Source organism: Pristiophorus japonicus, chromosome 21 (genome assembly GCF_044704955.1).
Source record: "Pristiophorus japonicus isolate sPriJap1 chromosome 21, sPriJap1.hap1, whole genome shotgun sequence".
In the NCBI taxonomy this organism is placed as follows: Eukaryota; Metazoa; Chordata; class Chondrichthyes; family Pristiophoridae; genus Pristiophorus; species Pristiophorus japonicus.
The window spans coordinates 65,023,369-65,041,370 of record NC_091997.1 but is presented as its reverse complement, the minus strand read 5'-3'; the positions used below and the strand labels follow the sequence as shown (position 1 = coordinate 65,041,370).

Genomic DNA, 18,002 nt, shown 5'->3' with positions numbered 1-18,002 from the left:
GTATTCGATTCCCTGCAGTACTTACCATTATATCTGCGCCATCCAACAAAAGGTCATCCAGTCTAATCCCAATTACCGTAACCCTGCAGGTTACGGCACTTTAAGTGCCCATCCAACCATCTCTTAAAAGTGGTGAGGGTTTCTGCATCTACCACTCTTCCAGGCAGCGAGTTCCAGATCCCCACAATCCTCTGCGTAAAGAAGCCCCCCCCCACCCACCCACCCACCCAAATCACCTTTAAACCTTGCACTAACCACCTTAAAACTATGCCCCCTTGTAATAGATCTCTCCACCAATGGAAATAGACCCTTACTATGTCCAGGCTCCTCAATATTTTGTACATCTCAATGAGGTCTCCTCTCAACCACCTCTATTCCAATGAGAACAAACCCAGCCTATCCAATCTGTCCTCATAACTAAGATTCTCCATTCCAGGCAGCATCCTAGTAAATCTCCTCTCTAGTGTAATCCCCTCTCTAGTGCAATCACATCCTTCCTATAATATGGCGACCAGAACTGCACGCAGTACTCCAGCTGTGGCCTAACCAAAGTATTATACAATTTAAGCATAACCTCCCTGCTCTTATATTCTATGTCTCGGCCAATAAAGGCAACATTCCCTTCTTAACCACCTTATCCACCTGGCCTGCTACTTTCAGGGATCTGTGGACAAGCAATCCAAGATCCCTTTGTTCATCTACACTATTAAGTAGCCAGCACTTAATGTGTATACCCTTTCCTTATTAGCCCTCCCAAAGTGTCGCACCTCACACTTCTCTGAATTAAATTCCGTTTGCCACTGCTCTGCCCACCTGACCTGTAGATTGATATCCTCCTGCAGCCCATGACTTTCCTCTTCATTATCAACTGAAAGGTCAAAATTCACGGGAACTCCCCCCCCCCCCAGTGTTTGGGCTCATTGGAAAGGAAATTTAATTTTGGGACTACCTACCGGAAAGTTTGAAATCCTAAAGTGCTTGTGGAAGAAACTACGAACTTAAACTAATTTTGGACTTTTACAAGACAAATTCAAGTCTGTGGGTGGGCCTAAGGAACTAAAGAAGCCCATTTGATTATTGGAGCAGTCTGGGTGTTGGGACTAAGGTAAATTGTCTGGGGAAATGGATATTCAAAAACCCTTCTCCACAAGAGACATTTACATTACAACAATAACTCAGAGATGGGCAGCCATCAGACTGAACTGAGAAAAGCCATCTTCAACATGAATAAGAACAAAGGGCCCACTGCAGCCTGTATGCGAAAAACCAAGCACAAAAGGACATTGCGATTACCAAGCTAATATTTCCATCAGGAAACAGATTTAGAAGAGCAACCCACCCAAGACATATTAACTTTTAACGAGCCCGCCAAAATATTACAAAGCAATGTCAAGCCCACCAAATTTAAACAAAGAATCCTGGACCGATTTGACGCGAAGATTAGGACAACTCAAACCGTATAACTGGCCCCCTGTTTTAACAGAGGGTATGCCATGCTACACCAGGTGCTATACTGCGAGTATGTCATCAAGAAAGGAGAGAAACCAATGTGACAGTTGTAAACTAACTTCTCCAGCCTCGAAGTCCTGAAGGAAGGAAGAACATCACCATCGCAGCAGCAACCGACCACAGCCAAAGTGGTACCACCGCGATCGACCAAACTCGAAACAAAACTCCAACAGAAAGAAACCGAAGAATCGAAAGTTTCCACTCTACAATCTAAGTCCTGACTACCAACAGGTGAAAACATTATCTAAAGAGACTTTGAACCTATTTCTAACGAAGGAAACCGGGTACTTACCCCATAGATCCAAAACGCGCCTTACTGCATCAGCGGACTCAACCCAACTGAAGATTGCGCAGTAAGAAGTCTTCTCCGACGTTTGGGGTACGGCAAGCAGAACCTACAGAGTTCAACAAACCCCGAAATCGTGAACTACCGCTAACTGACCAGAAAGGATTGGTAAGTCCCTGCCTGCCCTGGAGTCTGACCTAGCTAGGATTAGGTATTGGGAGGTGGGAGGTGTAATTTTTACTGTAACCCCCTTTGAATGTGTAATGTATTCCTTATTCGAGTGATTATAAGTTTGACATTGTATTTTCTTGTCTGTAATAAAATCAAAGTTCTTTTGCATCAAATTAGTTGTTCTTTGCACTTTATCACACCCCCAAATAAACCCAGAGTCTAGAACCCAAGGGAGTGGGAGAGATTTGAACCGCTCAAGTAGGTCAGAGGTGAACCTGACCCTGGGACCAACCCTTACACAACCACGCAGCCAATTTTAGTGTCATCTGCAAACTTCTTAATTATACTCCCTATATTCAAATCTAAATCGTTGATATATACCACAAAAAGCAAGGGACCCAGCACTGAGCCCTGCGGAACCCCAGTGGAAATATCCTTCCAGTCACAAAAACATCTATCAACCATTACCCTTTGCTTCCTACCTCCAAGCCAATTTTGGATCCAACTTGCCACTTTGCCCTGAATCCCATGGGCTTTAACCTTCATGACCAATCTACCATGTGGGACCTTATCAAAAGCCTTGCTAAAGTCCATATATACTACATCATATGCACTACCTAATCGACCCTCTTGGTTACCTCCTCAAAAAATTCAAACACGATCTTCCCCTAACAAATCCGTGCTGACTGTCCCTAATTAATCCTTGCCTTTCCAAATGCAGATTTATTCTGTCTTTCAGGATTTTTTTCAATAATTTTCCCACCACTGAGATTAGGCTGACAGGCCTGTAATTACTCGGCCTATCCCTTTCTCCCTTCTTAAACAAGGGTACTACATTAGCAGTCCACCAATCCTCTGGCACCTTGCCCAGATCCATTGCTCAAAGCTCAATGCTCCCGACGCCCCGCCAACCCTTCCTGTCCCCAGGTCACAAGCTGACTGGAGCTTATCATGCGAGCTCCAATCAGGGGGAAGATGTCAGCCAAAGGCAGCGCTGTGGAAAGCAGCATGCAATGCTCCTACAGTAAAGCTGTCAGATCTGAGGCAGTTGTTTCAGAGTCTCCCTCAGATCTCAATACATCGAGGAGAATTGAAGAATTCAGTGATTACCCCTTCGCGTTTGGATGAGTCTGAACCAGATCCCCCACCGTGTTACTCTCCTCTGATAATTTATAAAAAAAACAATAATATGAAAAGATCTGTTAATTGTTTGGAGATTAATAGCTTCTATCTCGTTTTGTAGTTTTTGATTGAAGAGATCTTTGCATCCTGCGGGGCCTGTGTCCTTCCTCAATGGTGCCTGTCACTGCACAGATCCCGCACAGAGAATTCTTGTACTTTTTATATGTCGCTGTGTAATCTGGCTTCTAACTGAATGATTGAATTAGAGCTTTCTCTGGGCTGCTTTATCTGCAAGCTATTTTTGTTTGTGAATTTATTACTGTTTTCTTGCTCTTTTGTTGATGCTGTTGCCTGCTGCAAGGGTGCATTTCCATGGGTGCTGCAAGGCTCCAAATCCATGGGTGCTGCAAGGGTGCATTTCCATGGGTGCTGCAAGGCTCCAAATCCATGGGTGCTGCAAGGCTGCAAATCCATGGATGCTGCAAGGGTACATTTCTATGGGTGCTACAAGGGTACATTTCTATGGGTGCTACAAGGGTGCATTCCCATGGGTGCTGCAAATCCATGGATGCTGGATGGGTGCTGCAAGGATACATTTCTATGGGTGCTGCAAGGATACATTTCCATGGGTACTACAAGGGTGCATTTCCATGGGTGCTGCAAGGATGCAAATCTATGGGTGCTGCAAGGGTGCAAATCCATGGGTGCTGCAAGGGTGCAAATCCATGGGTGCCGCAAGGCTGCAAATCCACGGGGGCTGCAAGGGCGCATTTCCATGGGTGCTGCAAGGGTGCATTTCCATGGGTGCTACAAGGGTGCATTTTCATGGGTGCTGCAAGGCTGCAAATCCATAGGTGCTGCAAGGATCTACTTCTTATTGGTTAAAACAATTGATGAACCAATTAGGAAACACTTTCTTAACCCATAATCTCTAACTTCAAAGAAACTTTTATAGGAACTGTAACAAATCAAATTAAAATTTGTCTCTCGGGGATTGATGAAGCACTCCCACCGGTCACGGAAGGCCTCGAGCGTACAGGTAGACCCTGCATGCTCCCTCTGCAGGGATACCCGGGCATGAACGTAGCCATAGAAGAGAGGCAGGCAGTTGGGCCGAACAAACCCCTCGACCGCTCGTTGCCCGGACCTGTTCATGGCCAACTCAGACCGGCCCAGGAGTAGTCCCATGCGGAGGTCCCCCAACCTGCTCGATTTACCCCCCCTCCCCCATCAGGTGACCAGAGATCGGGAGCGTGGGACTGAACTGCAACCAAAGATTGAGGAGTAGCCTCTTCAAATAGCGGAAGAAGGGCTGCAATCTCTCGCACTCTATGTATACATGGGAAACGGACTCCTCCAGGCTGCAGAAATTGCAGGCGGCCTGAAACCTAGGGTGCAATTTCTATTGGTGTTGCAATTTAATGTCGTCGACAACAACAACTTGTATTTATACAGTGCCTTTAACGTCCCAAGGTGCTTCACAGGAGATAAAACATTTTACACCGAGCCGCAGTAGAAATTAGCGCAGGTGACCAAAAGCTAGATCGGTTTTAAGGAGCATCATGAAGGAGGAAAGAGAGGCGGAGAGGTTTAGGGAGGGAGTTCCAGAGCTTGGGGCCCAGGCAACAGAAGGCACGGCCACCGATGGTTGAGCGATTATAATCAGGGATGCTCAGGAGGGCAGAATTAGAGGAGCGCAGACATCTCGGGGTGGGGGAGTTGTGGGGCTGGGGGAAATTACAAAGATAGGGAGAGGCGAGGCCCACGGAGGGATTTGAAAACAAGGATTAGAATTTTGAAATTGAGGCGTTGTTTCACACTACAATAAGGAACGCCGAAAAAGGCTGGAAGGGCTGAATGGCCTCCTCCTGTTCCGACGTTCCTTATTGCAGTGTCCCCATTGCCACCCAACTGAGATGAATGAACTGGACACAGGCAGTGAATGAAAGCTGGGCCTTCTGGTCTGTACAGCTCCGTTACTCATTGTCTGAGTATCAGGCAGAAAGACAATTCTTTTAAAGAAAAACTTGTAAATATTTTCCTTTAGTGTTAAGTTGATGCAGTGCACACTGAGTCAGCGACATGAACCATATACTCTCGGAATTTTAACAAGTGCACTCCCAGCTGCCGCATGAACACTTGGATCCTGGAGGGAAACGCAAGTGCCAACATCTGACACAAATTTCACAGAAACTCTCCCCAGGATTCAGGGCAGGCCTCAGAATCCTGGCAAAGAAACAGCCAAAAGATTTTAACCTGCTCATCAAATTGAATTATGGAGCAAGGAGACAGAAAAAGAAAGGAAAATGAGTGGCTTTAAACTTTGGAAAAAGCTCGCAAAATGGGTAACCAGGTAGAAAAGAGGAAAAGTTAAAATTAGGAAAAAAAAGAAATGTTGGATGAAACAGGAGAACCCGATAATGGGTTTATGTAATGTATGCACCTGTCAATATGCTAGAGCTGTTTTTTTTTTTTATTCGTTGCCAATCTTTCCAATTCTTTGTCAAATCACAAACGCCAGAGGTCACCCTGCACCTGTCAAGGATCACTCTGCGCCAATGCTCTTAGCCAAAAGGCCGAGAGCCACTGCACCGTTCCTGGAAGTACTGCAATACCAGGTTCGTGCCATGGAGGTGGATGGGTCAGGTCCCCCACACACCTCCGTGGAGGTGGATGGGTCAAGCCACCCCACCCACCTCCTATTTCCAAAAAGCATAGGAGAACCACCTTCCTGATCCAGGGAGAACCACTTTTTGGTCATGGTTACTCCCCTGTCAGGTCAGTTACGCATGATCTTAGCCAAAAGGCCAAGAAGCGATCTAGAGCTGTTGTTGCAGCCCGACTGCCTGCCTCTCTTCCGCGGCTACGTTTGAGCCAGGGTGTTCCTGGAGATGGAGCACGCCGTATCCACTGGTATGCTCACGGCTTCCCGCGAGAGGTGGGCGCCGGAGGGACTGGAGTGCATCATCACCCCCGGCAACCAAATTTTAATTTGATTTAATTTAAGTTCCCAGTTAATTTAGAAATTTGTGGGTTCTAGTGTCCTTAGTAAAAGGGGGCACTTGTTTTAAAAAGTTCTATCAAAATAGTTGTAGAGCTGTTGCATTGTGAGTGGCTTAGCCAATCACGTGATGTTCACAAGACTCAATAAAACCCCAGCCACGATGAGACAGGTGGTTGTGAGCCTGGTGAATGAACTGGTAATGTGTTGTGTGATTGTTAAACCTTTGTTAATAAACCAAGTAGTTCTTAATAGCAATGTGTTGCTATGAATTCTTAAGCAAGAACCCATGAAGCAAATACGTTATTTTTTTTCCATGTAAATTGCACTTTATAGTCAGTTGTTTCGTGTTAATATTGCAGCGATTACAATTGGCCTTGGGTTAAGGAAGGTCCCTGAACCTGATCGCTCGGTATCAATCTCTGCTGGAAAATATGCGTGGGCTTCGGTTGAAGATGGGATCAAGTTCAGCTTTGAGATCCCAAGGGTCAAATCTCACAGCTTGGCTGAAACATGAAGAAATGACAGTCAGCAATGTAGCAAATGGTGGCTGGCACACATGGAGCTGCACTCCAAAAAAGAGCCAGCTACATCTGCATTTATATAGCTCTTTTAAAAACATCCCCAGGCACTTCACAGAGGTGTAATCTAACAAATGTCGATGCCAAGCCAAAGAAGGAGATATTAGGAAGGATGAATAAAGGCTTGGCCAAAGAGACAGATTTTAAAGAGAGTCCTAAAGGAGGAGAGCCATGAGGAAGGGGCAGGGGTTCAGGAGAGTAATTCTAGACTGTGGGTCTCGGCAGCTGAAGGCACAGCCAGCAATGGTGGGGCAAAGGGTTGTGAACACAAAAGGTTAGTATGCAGGTACAGCAAGTGATCAGGAAGGCCAATGGTATCTTGGCCTTTATTGCAAAGGGGATGGAGTATAAAAGCAGGGAAGTCTTGCTACAGTTATACAGGGTATTGGTGAGGCCACACCTGGAATACTGCGTGCAGTTTTGGTTTCCATATTTATGAAAGGATATACTTGCTTTGGAGGCAGTTCAGAGAAGGTTCACTCGGTTGATTCCGGGGATGAGGGGATTGACTAATGAGAAAAGGTTGAGTAGGTTGGGCCTCTACTCATTGGAGTTCAGAAGAATGAGAGGTTATCTTATTGAAATTATGAGGGGGCTTGACAAGGTGAATGCAGAGAGGATGTTTCCACTGATGGGGGAGACTAGAACTAGAGGGCATGATCTTAGAATAAGGGGCCGCCCATTTAAAACTGAGATGAGGAGGAATTTCTTCTCTGAGGGTTGTAAATCTGTGGAATTCTCTGTCCCAGAGAGCTGTGGAAGCTGGGACATTGAATAAATTTAAGACAGAAATAGACAGCTTCTTAAACGATAAGGGGATAAGGAATTATGGGGAGCGGGCAGGGAAGTGGAGCTGAGTCCATGATCGAATCAACCAAGGTCTTATTGAATGGCGGAGCAGGCTCGAGGGGCCGTATAGCCAACTCCTGCTCCTATTTCTTATGTTCAATGGGGGGGTGCAAGAAACTCAGAGTCCGAAAGTTCAACGAGGGGTCATAGGCATGGAGGAGATAGGGAGGGGTGAGGCCACAAAGGGATTTAAACACAATGATGAGAATTCTAAATTAGAAATGTTGTGGGATTGGACGTCAAAGTACACCAGCATGAACTTTGGAAAGGAAAAGGTGGTTTGTAGTTTACAGGGCCAGAGGAGTGGAGGGTGATTATTTTGGGGAGGGGTGTGTTGATGGCAGGGGGTCAGTACCTGAGGAGGGGGAAGCATTTACAGTGTCAATGAGCATTGCGGGCCAGGAAGGCAAGTTGTGTGATCAGCAATTTATTGGGTCTAGGGCTAAAGGGAACCGCAGGTCAGTCTCTCGGATAAGGGGAGTTCAATCGGGGGGGGAATCGGAGAGAAACTGGAGGGAGTTCAGGGATAGGTTGGAGGGGAGCTGGCTGGGATGTTTTATTTGGTGGGCCAGGGAAAGAAGCAGCGAAAGAGTCAACTGAATGATAGTGACAAAGATGTTCTCACACTTGGAAATGACAGTGGAGGGGGAAAGGAGAGGGATTTAAGGAAAGGAAGACTTGCATTTATATAGCGCCTTTCACCACCACTGGATGTCTCAAAGCACTTTACAGCCAATGAAGTACTTTTGGAGTGCAGTCACTGTTGTAATGTGGGAAACGCGGCAGCCAATTTGCGCACAGCAAGCTCCCACACACAGCAATGTGATAATGACCCAGATAATCTGTTTTAGTGATGTTGATTGAGGATAAATATTGGCCCCAGGACACAGGGGAGAATTCCCCTGCTCCTCTTCAGAATAGTGTCCTGGGATTTTTTTACGTCCACCCGAGAGAGCAGACGGGGCCTGGGTTTAACGTCTCATCCGACAGGAGGCATTTAATAGTATGGAAAAGAAGTCGGGTTATTTTTGATCTCGGATGGTGCTGGAGTACTGGGAGATTTCACCAGAGTACAGTACTTTTTATGGTCCAGCCAGATCTGCTAATGGATGGCTAAACCAGTTGTGCACTGAAGGTCGTGAATGGCAAGAGCCTTAATCGTATGTGAATGGAGACTCTGGGAGGAAATGTAGAGAGGGACGGTGAGCCGAGGTTTTCAGGAGAGGAGGCAAGGGGAGAAAACTTGTGGCATCACCACCCAATCTCACCTCAGTCACCATCCCATAGCTGGACATAATCATGAATGGAGTGTGAGAGACAGATGGGGGAATACGTTTGTCACAGTTCACCATCACTGCTTTAACGCTGGTAACTGTGAAGAACGTGTTATGTGGAGTTTGAGTTGCCTGCACTCATTGTGAATGCCAGATGCGCTCCCAGGGGGTTAAGCTATTCTATCTTTGTGTTTCTTTGTAATCTGCATGCTCAGAGAATTTGCTTAAATTGCTCAATGCTCTACCTAATGAGCTAGTTTATGTGGTGAATTGCACAGGTTGCAAATGAGCGTGTTTAATGAAGGTGCTGTCACTGACATTCAGGAAAACAGTCGAGATTCCCAACTGCAGCTGTCGGCTTGTGTGGAATAGGTGCAGCAGCAAGGGTCATTGCCAACAGGAGAATCACAACTAACTTGCAAAGTTTCTACCATGGATTCTGCAAAGACCCTTCGAGATCCCCTCTCCTGTGCCGTTGTATGATTGTAGCGTTCCAAATACATCACCCTGACATACGTGACAGTGGCTTCAATACCCATAAGGATGGGAAAAATCTGCCCGAGGTGCCTTCTCCGAATCGCTTTCAAGTGAGCTCTGCTGGACAATGCGCCAGTGTGTTGATATTGGCTTGGGGAAGGACAGAATTAAGCTGGGCTATGATAGTCCCACGATCAAATAATGAACCGATGCTCACTGCCTAGTTTGCACCTGACCAATAGTCACTTGGGTGAGGTTATGGAGAGCTGCCAGTGCCCGATGAGCCATATGACTATGGGAGCCAGCGTCTTCAGGAGAGGGAGAGACAATTGGAAGAAACATTGGTTTGGTATAATGTCTCAATGCTAGTAGATCGTCTACCAGGCGGTGCTGGGCACCTAAAATGGTTTGGCTTCCTGGTCATGAAATGGAATGCCTGCTGTGTGCAAGTCCACCATCCTTTGGCCAGAAGAAACAAAGACAACACGTGCTCATTGTGTCCTTGAAGACTCACCATTTCCAATTGTGGCCACAAGACTGTGCAGAGTGTCCTGGGTCAGAGGCACAATGAGTTGCGCGGGTGAGTTTGAGTCATGTTTGCTTTGCTGCCGACGACAGCCGCTATAACCAGTGTCTGCTCCATCACAGGGCACAGAATAATGTTTTTTTTTAATTTCAAAAACAGATGGTGCATTTACCTCGTGAACCATCTGGGAGCCTAGCATGAGTGTGTTGAAGAACATATGTACCGCACAGCGGAAAGTCCAACATTGAGGCTGTGGCATACTCTTTCCTAACCTCCGTGTCCCAAGTCACAGCCGCTTGAACCGCAAATGTCAGTAGCACTACCATCCTCTGCCAAATTCAAGCAAGCTGCTGCCATTTGCCAAGTCCAAAATGGCATGCTGGAGAAACTTCTAACAGACCACTGTGTGCGTCCACAATCTGGGTCCACTCGTGCGTGCACTCGATTTAAAAAAATAAATAAACCTTTGCAACAATCAAAAGCGAGACGTTTGCTTGTTTGGTTTTCAGTTGCCCCTCTGACAGTGCAGGTCAGAGCCCAGCTGCCGAGGCTTGTCCTGATCCACAGCACCACAGGTCACTGATCTCGGCCCATCCGCGCCACAGTGGCGTGACAGCAGCCGTTAGCAGCGAGCAAAGGGTTGATCCATTTCCCAGCTGGAGAGAGAGAGAGAGACAGAGCTCTGAACACAAGCACAGCAGCAGCACTGACATACAGAGATGCACATTAATACATCCAAGTTTCATTTGTATTCACTGGCTGCATGCAACACTAGCCTACATAGCTCCGGCACATCACAAGGGCCTGGCAAGCTCTGAATTTGTAATTCAATGAAACAAGGAAAAATGGATTTCTTTAAAAATTCAGGGGAAAAAAACCAACTAGATAGGTTTCTGAAGTATCTGCTTTGTTGGCTGCACTCTGTAGTGGAAAATTAGATACAAATATTACACATATATTTTTTATTTGTAATGGAGTTTTCTTTTGTTTTTTTCCCCACTTTTTTCTCCCAGAGGTACTGCTACTTGCTGGAGGAAGGTTTGGCTTTCCAGGCACCAGCAACCCTCTCGTACCTCGCCCAAATGACCATTCTTCATCGAATCACAGAACGGTTACAGCACGGGAGGAGGCTATTCGGCCTGTCGAGCCCGTGCCGGCTCTCTGCAACAGCACCTCAGCCAGTCCCACTCCCCCGCCCTTTCCCCGTAGCCCAGCAAAATGCATTAATCCAACTCCCTTTTGAAAGCCACGATTGAGTCTGTCTCTACCACCCTTTCAGGCAACGCATTCCAGATCCTAACCACTCGCTGCGTAATTTTTTTTTTGTCCTCATGTTGCCTTTGATTCTTTTTCTAAACACCTTAAATCTGTGTCCTCTTCTTCGTAGTGAGGGAGTGCGGGCAGATTTGGCAGACTTGCGGAAAGAACCATCGGAACTCGGCCTTCAAACTCTCTCAGGCACTTCCCGGTCAAAAGTGAGAGCGTTCCCCTCCAAGTTACACACTTGGAAATATATCGGCTGTTCCTTCATTGTCGCTGGGTCACAATCCTGGAACTCCCTCCCTAACAGCACTGTGGGAGCACCTTCACCACACGGACTGTAGCGGATCAAGGCGGCGGCTCACCATCATCTTCTCAAGGGGCAATTAGGGATGGGCAATAAATGCCGGCCTTGCCAGCGATGCCCACATTCCGGAACAAATGAAAAAACCCCTGAATGATTTTAGTTTTCTGGTCTGGAAGAGTCTGGAGATAGCTGTAGCTCCCCTGCCACTGTACCAAGATTATCGAACTTAGCACAGACCAGGGAATCATTGCACTGTGCGTGTCAGCTTGGCTCTGTAGGTAGCACTCTCATCTCTGCTCAGAGGGTCGTGAGTTGAAGCCTCACATTTTAACATTCCAATGCAGTAGGAAGTGACACATTGTCAGAGGCACTGTCCTGTCTGCCTCTCCAGGGGGATGCAGAAGACCCCATTGAAGTGGCAGGCGAAGAGCAGGGAATTCACTCTGCATCAACCAATAGCATCAAAAGCAGCTTAACCGGTCATTCATCTCAAAGCTATTTGTGGGATCTTGTTCTCCGAAAAATGACTGCACCATTTGTCATTACAACTCTCACTACACTTAAAATAATTCCCTGTGTGAAGTACTTTAAGTCATTTTGATGTGATGAGGTGTTGTATAAATGTAGGTAGTTCATTCATTCTCCCAATCCCTGAGGGACTGCGCAATCTGGGGGGAGTTTTGACTCCGTGTAATAGCATGAAACGGATGATAGCAAATTGCCAGCCGGTTTTACATCTCTCCCGAGTTTTATTTCCATTGCAACCAGTGGGGGAAGAGATGTAAAACGAGCTGCCAACTCGCTACCAATCCATTTTATACCGTTACACAAAGTCAGAATTGTTATGAATGTAAACATTGTAACTGTGTAAGACTTGCCACCAGAGGGCGCAACTGTTGGAGGCCCAAGGGTCACCTGCACACCTCGTGCAAGGGAGTATAAAAGGTTGTCCGCCAGGCTGCTTAAGCACTCTGGAGTTGTATTAAATAGACTAAGGTCGCATCAGTTTTAGCTCACAGTACTCAGTCTTGTGGAGCTCTTCCATACTTAACAATTGGCGACGAGTAACAGATTATGAACTTTCACACGGTCATGGCTGCCATTGGTATTTTAGAGAGATTTGTAGAGGGTGATGATTGGAAAGCCTTTGTTGAGCGTCTCGACCAGTACTTCGTGGCCAACGAGCTGGATGGGGACGATAAAGCGATAAAGCGCAGGGCGATTCTCCTCACCGTGTGTGGGTCCACAATATACGGCCTCACCAAGCATCTGCTAGCACCGGAGAAACCAGTGGAGAAGATATATACAGAGTTGTGTACACTGGTCTTCTACACCCACCACCGCTCTGAGGGCCAGGATTGTCGCCGACCTGAGACACCTTGCGGGAACTTGCGAATTTGCTGGATTCTTTTGGGAAATGCTGCGGGACTTTTTTGTGCTTGGCATCGGCCACGAGGTCATTCTTCGCAAGCTGCTGTCCGCCGAATCCCTCGACCTGAGCAAGGCCATCACGATAGCCCAGGTATTCATATCCACGAGCGATAATACCAGACAGATATCTTCCCAGACTCGAAGCTCACCGGCAAGTACTGTGCATAAAATAACGTCGCTTGCAGGCAGAACTGTACATGGCAGGGCCCACACGTCTGCAGCTGCAAGACCGAGCATGACTCCGAGTCCGCTATCGGGCGTGAATGCAAATCCATTAGCACCATGTTGGCGCTGCGGGGGTAATCATAGAGCCCATCACTGTCGATTCAAGCACAACATGTGCAAAGGCTGCGAAACAATGGGGCACCTCCAGCGAATGTGCAAATGTGCTGCGACTCACCAAGTGGCAGAGTCGGCAGAAGATGGTCAATCCGGCGCGGATCACGCAGAACAAACAAGAGAGGCAACTCAACCCGAGGAAGAAATGTATGGGTTACACACCTTTACCACCAAGAGCCCTCCTATCATGCTGAAAGTCAAATTGAACGGTATTCCGGTATCAATGGAGTTGGACACGGGGGCGAGTCAGTCAATTATGAGCCAGAAGGCTTTTGAGAAACTGGGGCAACAAGGCACAAAGGCCCAAACTGAGCCCGATTCAGACAAAGTTGCGCACCTACAACAAAGAGCTCATACCAGTCATTGGCCATGCGGCAGTGAAGGTATCGTACAATGGAGCTGTGCATGACATCACTGTGGATTGTACCAGGCGATAGCCCAACGCTGTTCGGCAGAAGCTGGCTAGGAAAGATTCGATGGAACTGGGACGACATCAAAGCATTATCTTCAGTGGACGATGCCTCGTGCGCCCAAGTGCTGAGCAAGTTTCTGTCGCTATTCGAACCAGGCATCGGCAACTTCACAGGCGCCAAGGTGCAGATCCATCTAGTCCCCGATGCAAGGCTCGTTCATCACAAGGCTCGAGCGGTTCCATATATGATGAGGGAGAAAGTCGAGATCGAACTGGACAGACTTCAATGTGAGGAAATCATATCGCCAGTTGAGTTCAACGAGTGGGCCAGTCCGATTGTTCCGGTGTTGAAAAGCGATGGCACGGTCAGAATCTGCGGAGACTACAAGGTAACGATCAACCGAGACTCGTTACAAGACCAGTACCCGCTGCCCAAGGCGGATGACCTGTTCACAATGCTAGCAGGGGGGAAGTCGTTCACCAAGCTGGATCTAACCTCCGCCTACATGACACAGGAGCTGGCTGAATCTTCGAAAAGATTGACGTGCATCAACACACACAAAGGACTGTTTATATACCACAGGTGTCCTTTTGGGTTTCGCTCGGCTGCTGCCATCTTCCAGAGGAACATGGAAAGTCTGCTGAAATCGGTTCCGCACACCATTGTGTTTCAAGATGACATCCTGATCACTGGTCGTGACATCACTGAACACCTGCACAACCTGGAAGAGGTTCTAAGTCGACTAGACAGAGTGGGACTCAGGCTTAAACACTCCAAGTGTGTTTTCCTGGTGCCAGAGGTCGAATTTTTGGGGAGAAAGATTGCGGCAGACGGCATCAGACCCACGGACTCAAAGACAGAGGCCATCAAGAATGCACCCAGACAACAGAATGTGACGGAGTTCGTTCCTGGGATTCCTCAACTATTTTGGTAACTTTCTACCCGGGTTAAGCATTTTGCTGGAACCGTTGCACATGTTGCTACGTAATGGTGACAACTGGGGTTTGGGGTAAATCTCAAGAGACAGCCTTTGAGAAGGCCAGAAACCTACTTTGTTCTAATAAGTTACTTGTACTGTATGACCCATGTAAATGATTAGTGCTAGTTTGTGTTGCATCTTCATACGGGGTCGGCTGTGTGTTGCAGCAAACCAACGTATCGGGCAAACCTCAACTGGTTGCATACGCATCTAGAAGTCTGTCTAAGGCTGAAAGAGCCTATAGTATGGTCGAGAAAGAGACATTAACATGTGTATATGGGGTTAAGAAAATGCACCAATACCTATTTGGACTTCGGTTTGAGCTTGAAACCGACCACAAACCGCTCATTTCGTTGTTTTCAGAAAGCAAAGGTATAAACACCAATGCTTCATCACGCATCCAAAGATGGGCACTAACATTGTCTGTCTATGACCATGTTATCCGCCAGAGACCAGGCACGGAGAACTGTGCTGATGCCCTCAGTCGGCTACCATTGCCCACTACCGGGGTGGAAATGTCGCAGCCCGCAGACTTGCTTCTGGTCATGGATGCTTTTGAGGGTGAGGGGTCACCCATCACTGCTCGCCAGATCAGGACCTGGACCAGCCAGGACCCTGTGCTATCACTTGTAAAAAGTTGCGTCCTCAATGGGAGCTGGTTGGCCGTTCCCGGGGAAATGCAAGATGAAATTAAGCCATTTCACCGACGCAAAGATGAAATGTTCATCCAGTCGGATTGTCTCTTATGGGGTAATCATGTGGTTTTGCCCAAAAAAGGCAGGGAAACGTTTACACGCGACCTATACAATACCAACCCAGGCATAGTCATGATGAAGGCTATAGCCAGGTCGCATGTTTGGTGGCCCGGCATTGACTCGGACTTAGAGTCATGTGTACACCAGTGCAACACGTGCTCACAGTTTTTTTTTTTTTTTTTGGGAAATTCGTAGCCAATCGTTCCAATTCTTTGTCAAATCACAAACGCCAGAGGTCACCTTGCACATGCCAAGGATCACTCTGCGCCAATGCTCTTAGCCAAAAGGCCTAGAGCCACTGCACCGTTCCTGGAAGTACTGCAATACCAGGTTCGTGCCATGGAGGTGGATGGGTCAGGTCCCCCACACACCTCCGTGGAGGTGGATGGGTCAAGCCACCCCACCCACCTCCTGTTTCCAAAAAAGCAAGCATATACCTTCCTGACCAGGGAGAAACCACCCGGAGGTCATGGTGGCTGGTCAGGTCAGTTATGCATGATCTTAGCCAAAAGGCCGACACGTGCTCACAGTTGAGCAAATGCACCAAGGGAGGCTCCATTTGAGTCTGTGGTCATGGCCCTCCAAACCGCGGTCCAGGATTTTGCCGGCCCCTTTCTCGTAAAGATGTTTTTAGTTGCAGTGAACTTTTACTCTCAATGGATTGAATGCGTAATCATGTCGTCCAGCACGTCCACTGCCACCATTGAAAGCCTCGGGGCTATGTTCGCCACCCATGGCTTGCTCAACGTCCTTGTCAGTGACAATGGACCGTGTTTCACCAGCTCGGAATTCAACGAGTTTACGACCCGCAATGGCATCAAGCATGTCAGGTCTGCCCCGTTTAAGCCCGCATCCAACGGTCAAGCAGAATGGGCAGTCCAAACTATTGAAACGCGTGACGGAAAGCTCCTTGCCGACCCGCTTATCTCGGGTTCTGCTCAGCTACCGGACGCACCCCCACTCACTCACTGGGGTTCCCCCGGCAGAATTGTTAATGAAGAGAACACTCAAAACCAGGCTCTCCCTAGTCCACCCGGACCTAAATGATCATGTGGAAACCTGGCGTCACCGGCATAACGTGTACCACGATCGCACGGCTGTATCGCGTGACATTGATGTTAACGACCCGGTGTTTGTCCTTAATTGTCCTTATCTGAGGAAGGACGTTCTTGCTATTGAGGGAGTGCAGCGAAGGTTCACCAGACTGATTCCCGGGATGACTGGATTGACATATGAGGAGAGACTGGATCAACTGGGCCTTTATACACTGGGGTTTAGAAGGATGAGAGGGGATCTCATAGAAACATATAAGATTCTGACGGGACGGGACAGGTTAGATGCGGGTAGAATGTTCCCGATGTTGGGGAAGTCCAGAACCAGGGGACACAGTCTTAGGATAAGGGGTAGGCCATTTAGGACTGAGATGAGGAGAAACTTCTTCACTCAGAGAGTTGTTAACCTGTGGAATTCCCTGCCGCAGAGAGTTGTTGATGCCAGTTCATTGGATATATTCAAGAGGGAGTTAGATATGGCCCTTACGGCTAAAGGGATCAAGGGGTATGGAGAGAAAGCAGGAAAGGGGTACTGAGGGAATGATCAGCCATGATCTTATTGAATGATGGTGCAGGCTCGAAGGGCCAAATGGCCTACTCCTGCACCTATTTTCTATGTTTCTATGTTTAATTACAGTCATGGTCCTAAATGGGTCGCTGGCACTGTCTTGGCCAAGGAGGGGAATAGAGTGTTTATAGTCAAACTATTGAATGGACAAACGTGCAGAAAGCATTTGGATCAGACCAAACTGCGGCTCACCGACAACCAGGAACAACCTGACGAGGACATCACCATCATTGGTCCACCAACACACACTCAACCAGCAATCGACCTCGCTGTCAATCAAGAGGATTGTCATGTTTTGAATAAGGAGTCAGACTAGATACTACAAGCTCAAAGTAAGGTGTGACTGTCGTCCTTTATTACAGATCTCAGAGTGCCTCTCCAGCCTGTGAGGCTCCCAAGGGATTGTGGGACTCCAGGGGATAAGCCCTCTGGTGGTTAGATATGGTATTTACAGGTTTACATGCATAACATGGATGAACCCACCATTCCCAACAGTCCTGTCAGACCAGCCGGGCCGCAGTGCAGCAATGGTCCGACCAACTCACCCAGGCCAGAGTTTGAACTCAAGACGATCAACCAGGGAGTGTAGGGCCCTGGATCGTCTCAACTTGTAAATAATTTGTATCAAAGACTTTTTGGGGGGGGGGGGGGGGGTGGTGGAGTGATGTTATGTATGTAAACATTGTAACTGTGTAAGGCTTGCCACCAGAGGGCGCAACTGTTGGAGGCCCAAGGGTCACCTGCACACCTCGTGCAAGGGAGTATAAAAGGTTGTCTGCCAGGCTGCTTCGGCACTCTGGAGTTGTATTAAAGAGACTAAGGTCACATCAGTTTTAGCTCACAGTACTCAGTCTTGTGGAATTCTTCCATACTTAACAAGAATAATGCATTATGTTTTAAAAATGCATACGTGACTTCCAGTGAGGCAAGTGGGACCATTCACCAGGCAGTTTGAGCCTGATGTGTATTTTTTACTTGGAGAAGACTTGGTGAAGACAAAGGTCCGTGGTGCAAGAGGTCACCAAGGTTGAGAGGAGTAGCAGTTTAGACAGGATACATGAAGAAGCAGTGATTAAGTAATGCCTAGTTTGGGTTTTGATTT

The 18,002-nt window shown here is 47.6% G+C and overlaps 2 pseudogenes; both read right to left on the bottom strand.

The window, feature by feature from the left end:
• Window positions 1-5,669: 5,669 nt before the first annotated feature.
• On the bottom strand, window positions 5,670-5,907 carry LOC139234221 (U2 spliceosomal RNA; annotated as a pseudogene).
• A 9,666-nt stretch (window positions 5,908-15,573) lies between these two features.
• LOC139234267 (U2 spliceosomal RNA) lies at window positions 15,574-15,805 on the bottom strand (annotated as a pseudogene).
• Window positions 15,806-18,002: the final 2,197 nt, after the last annotated feature.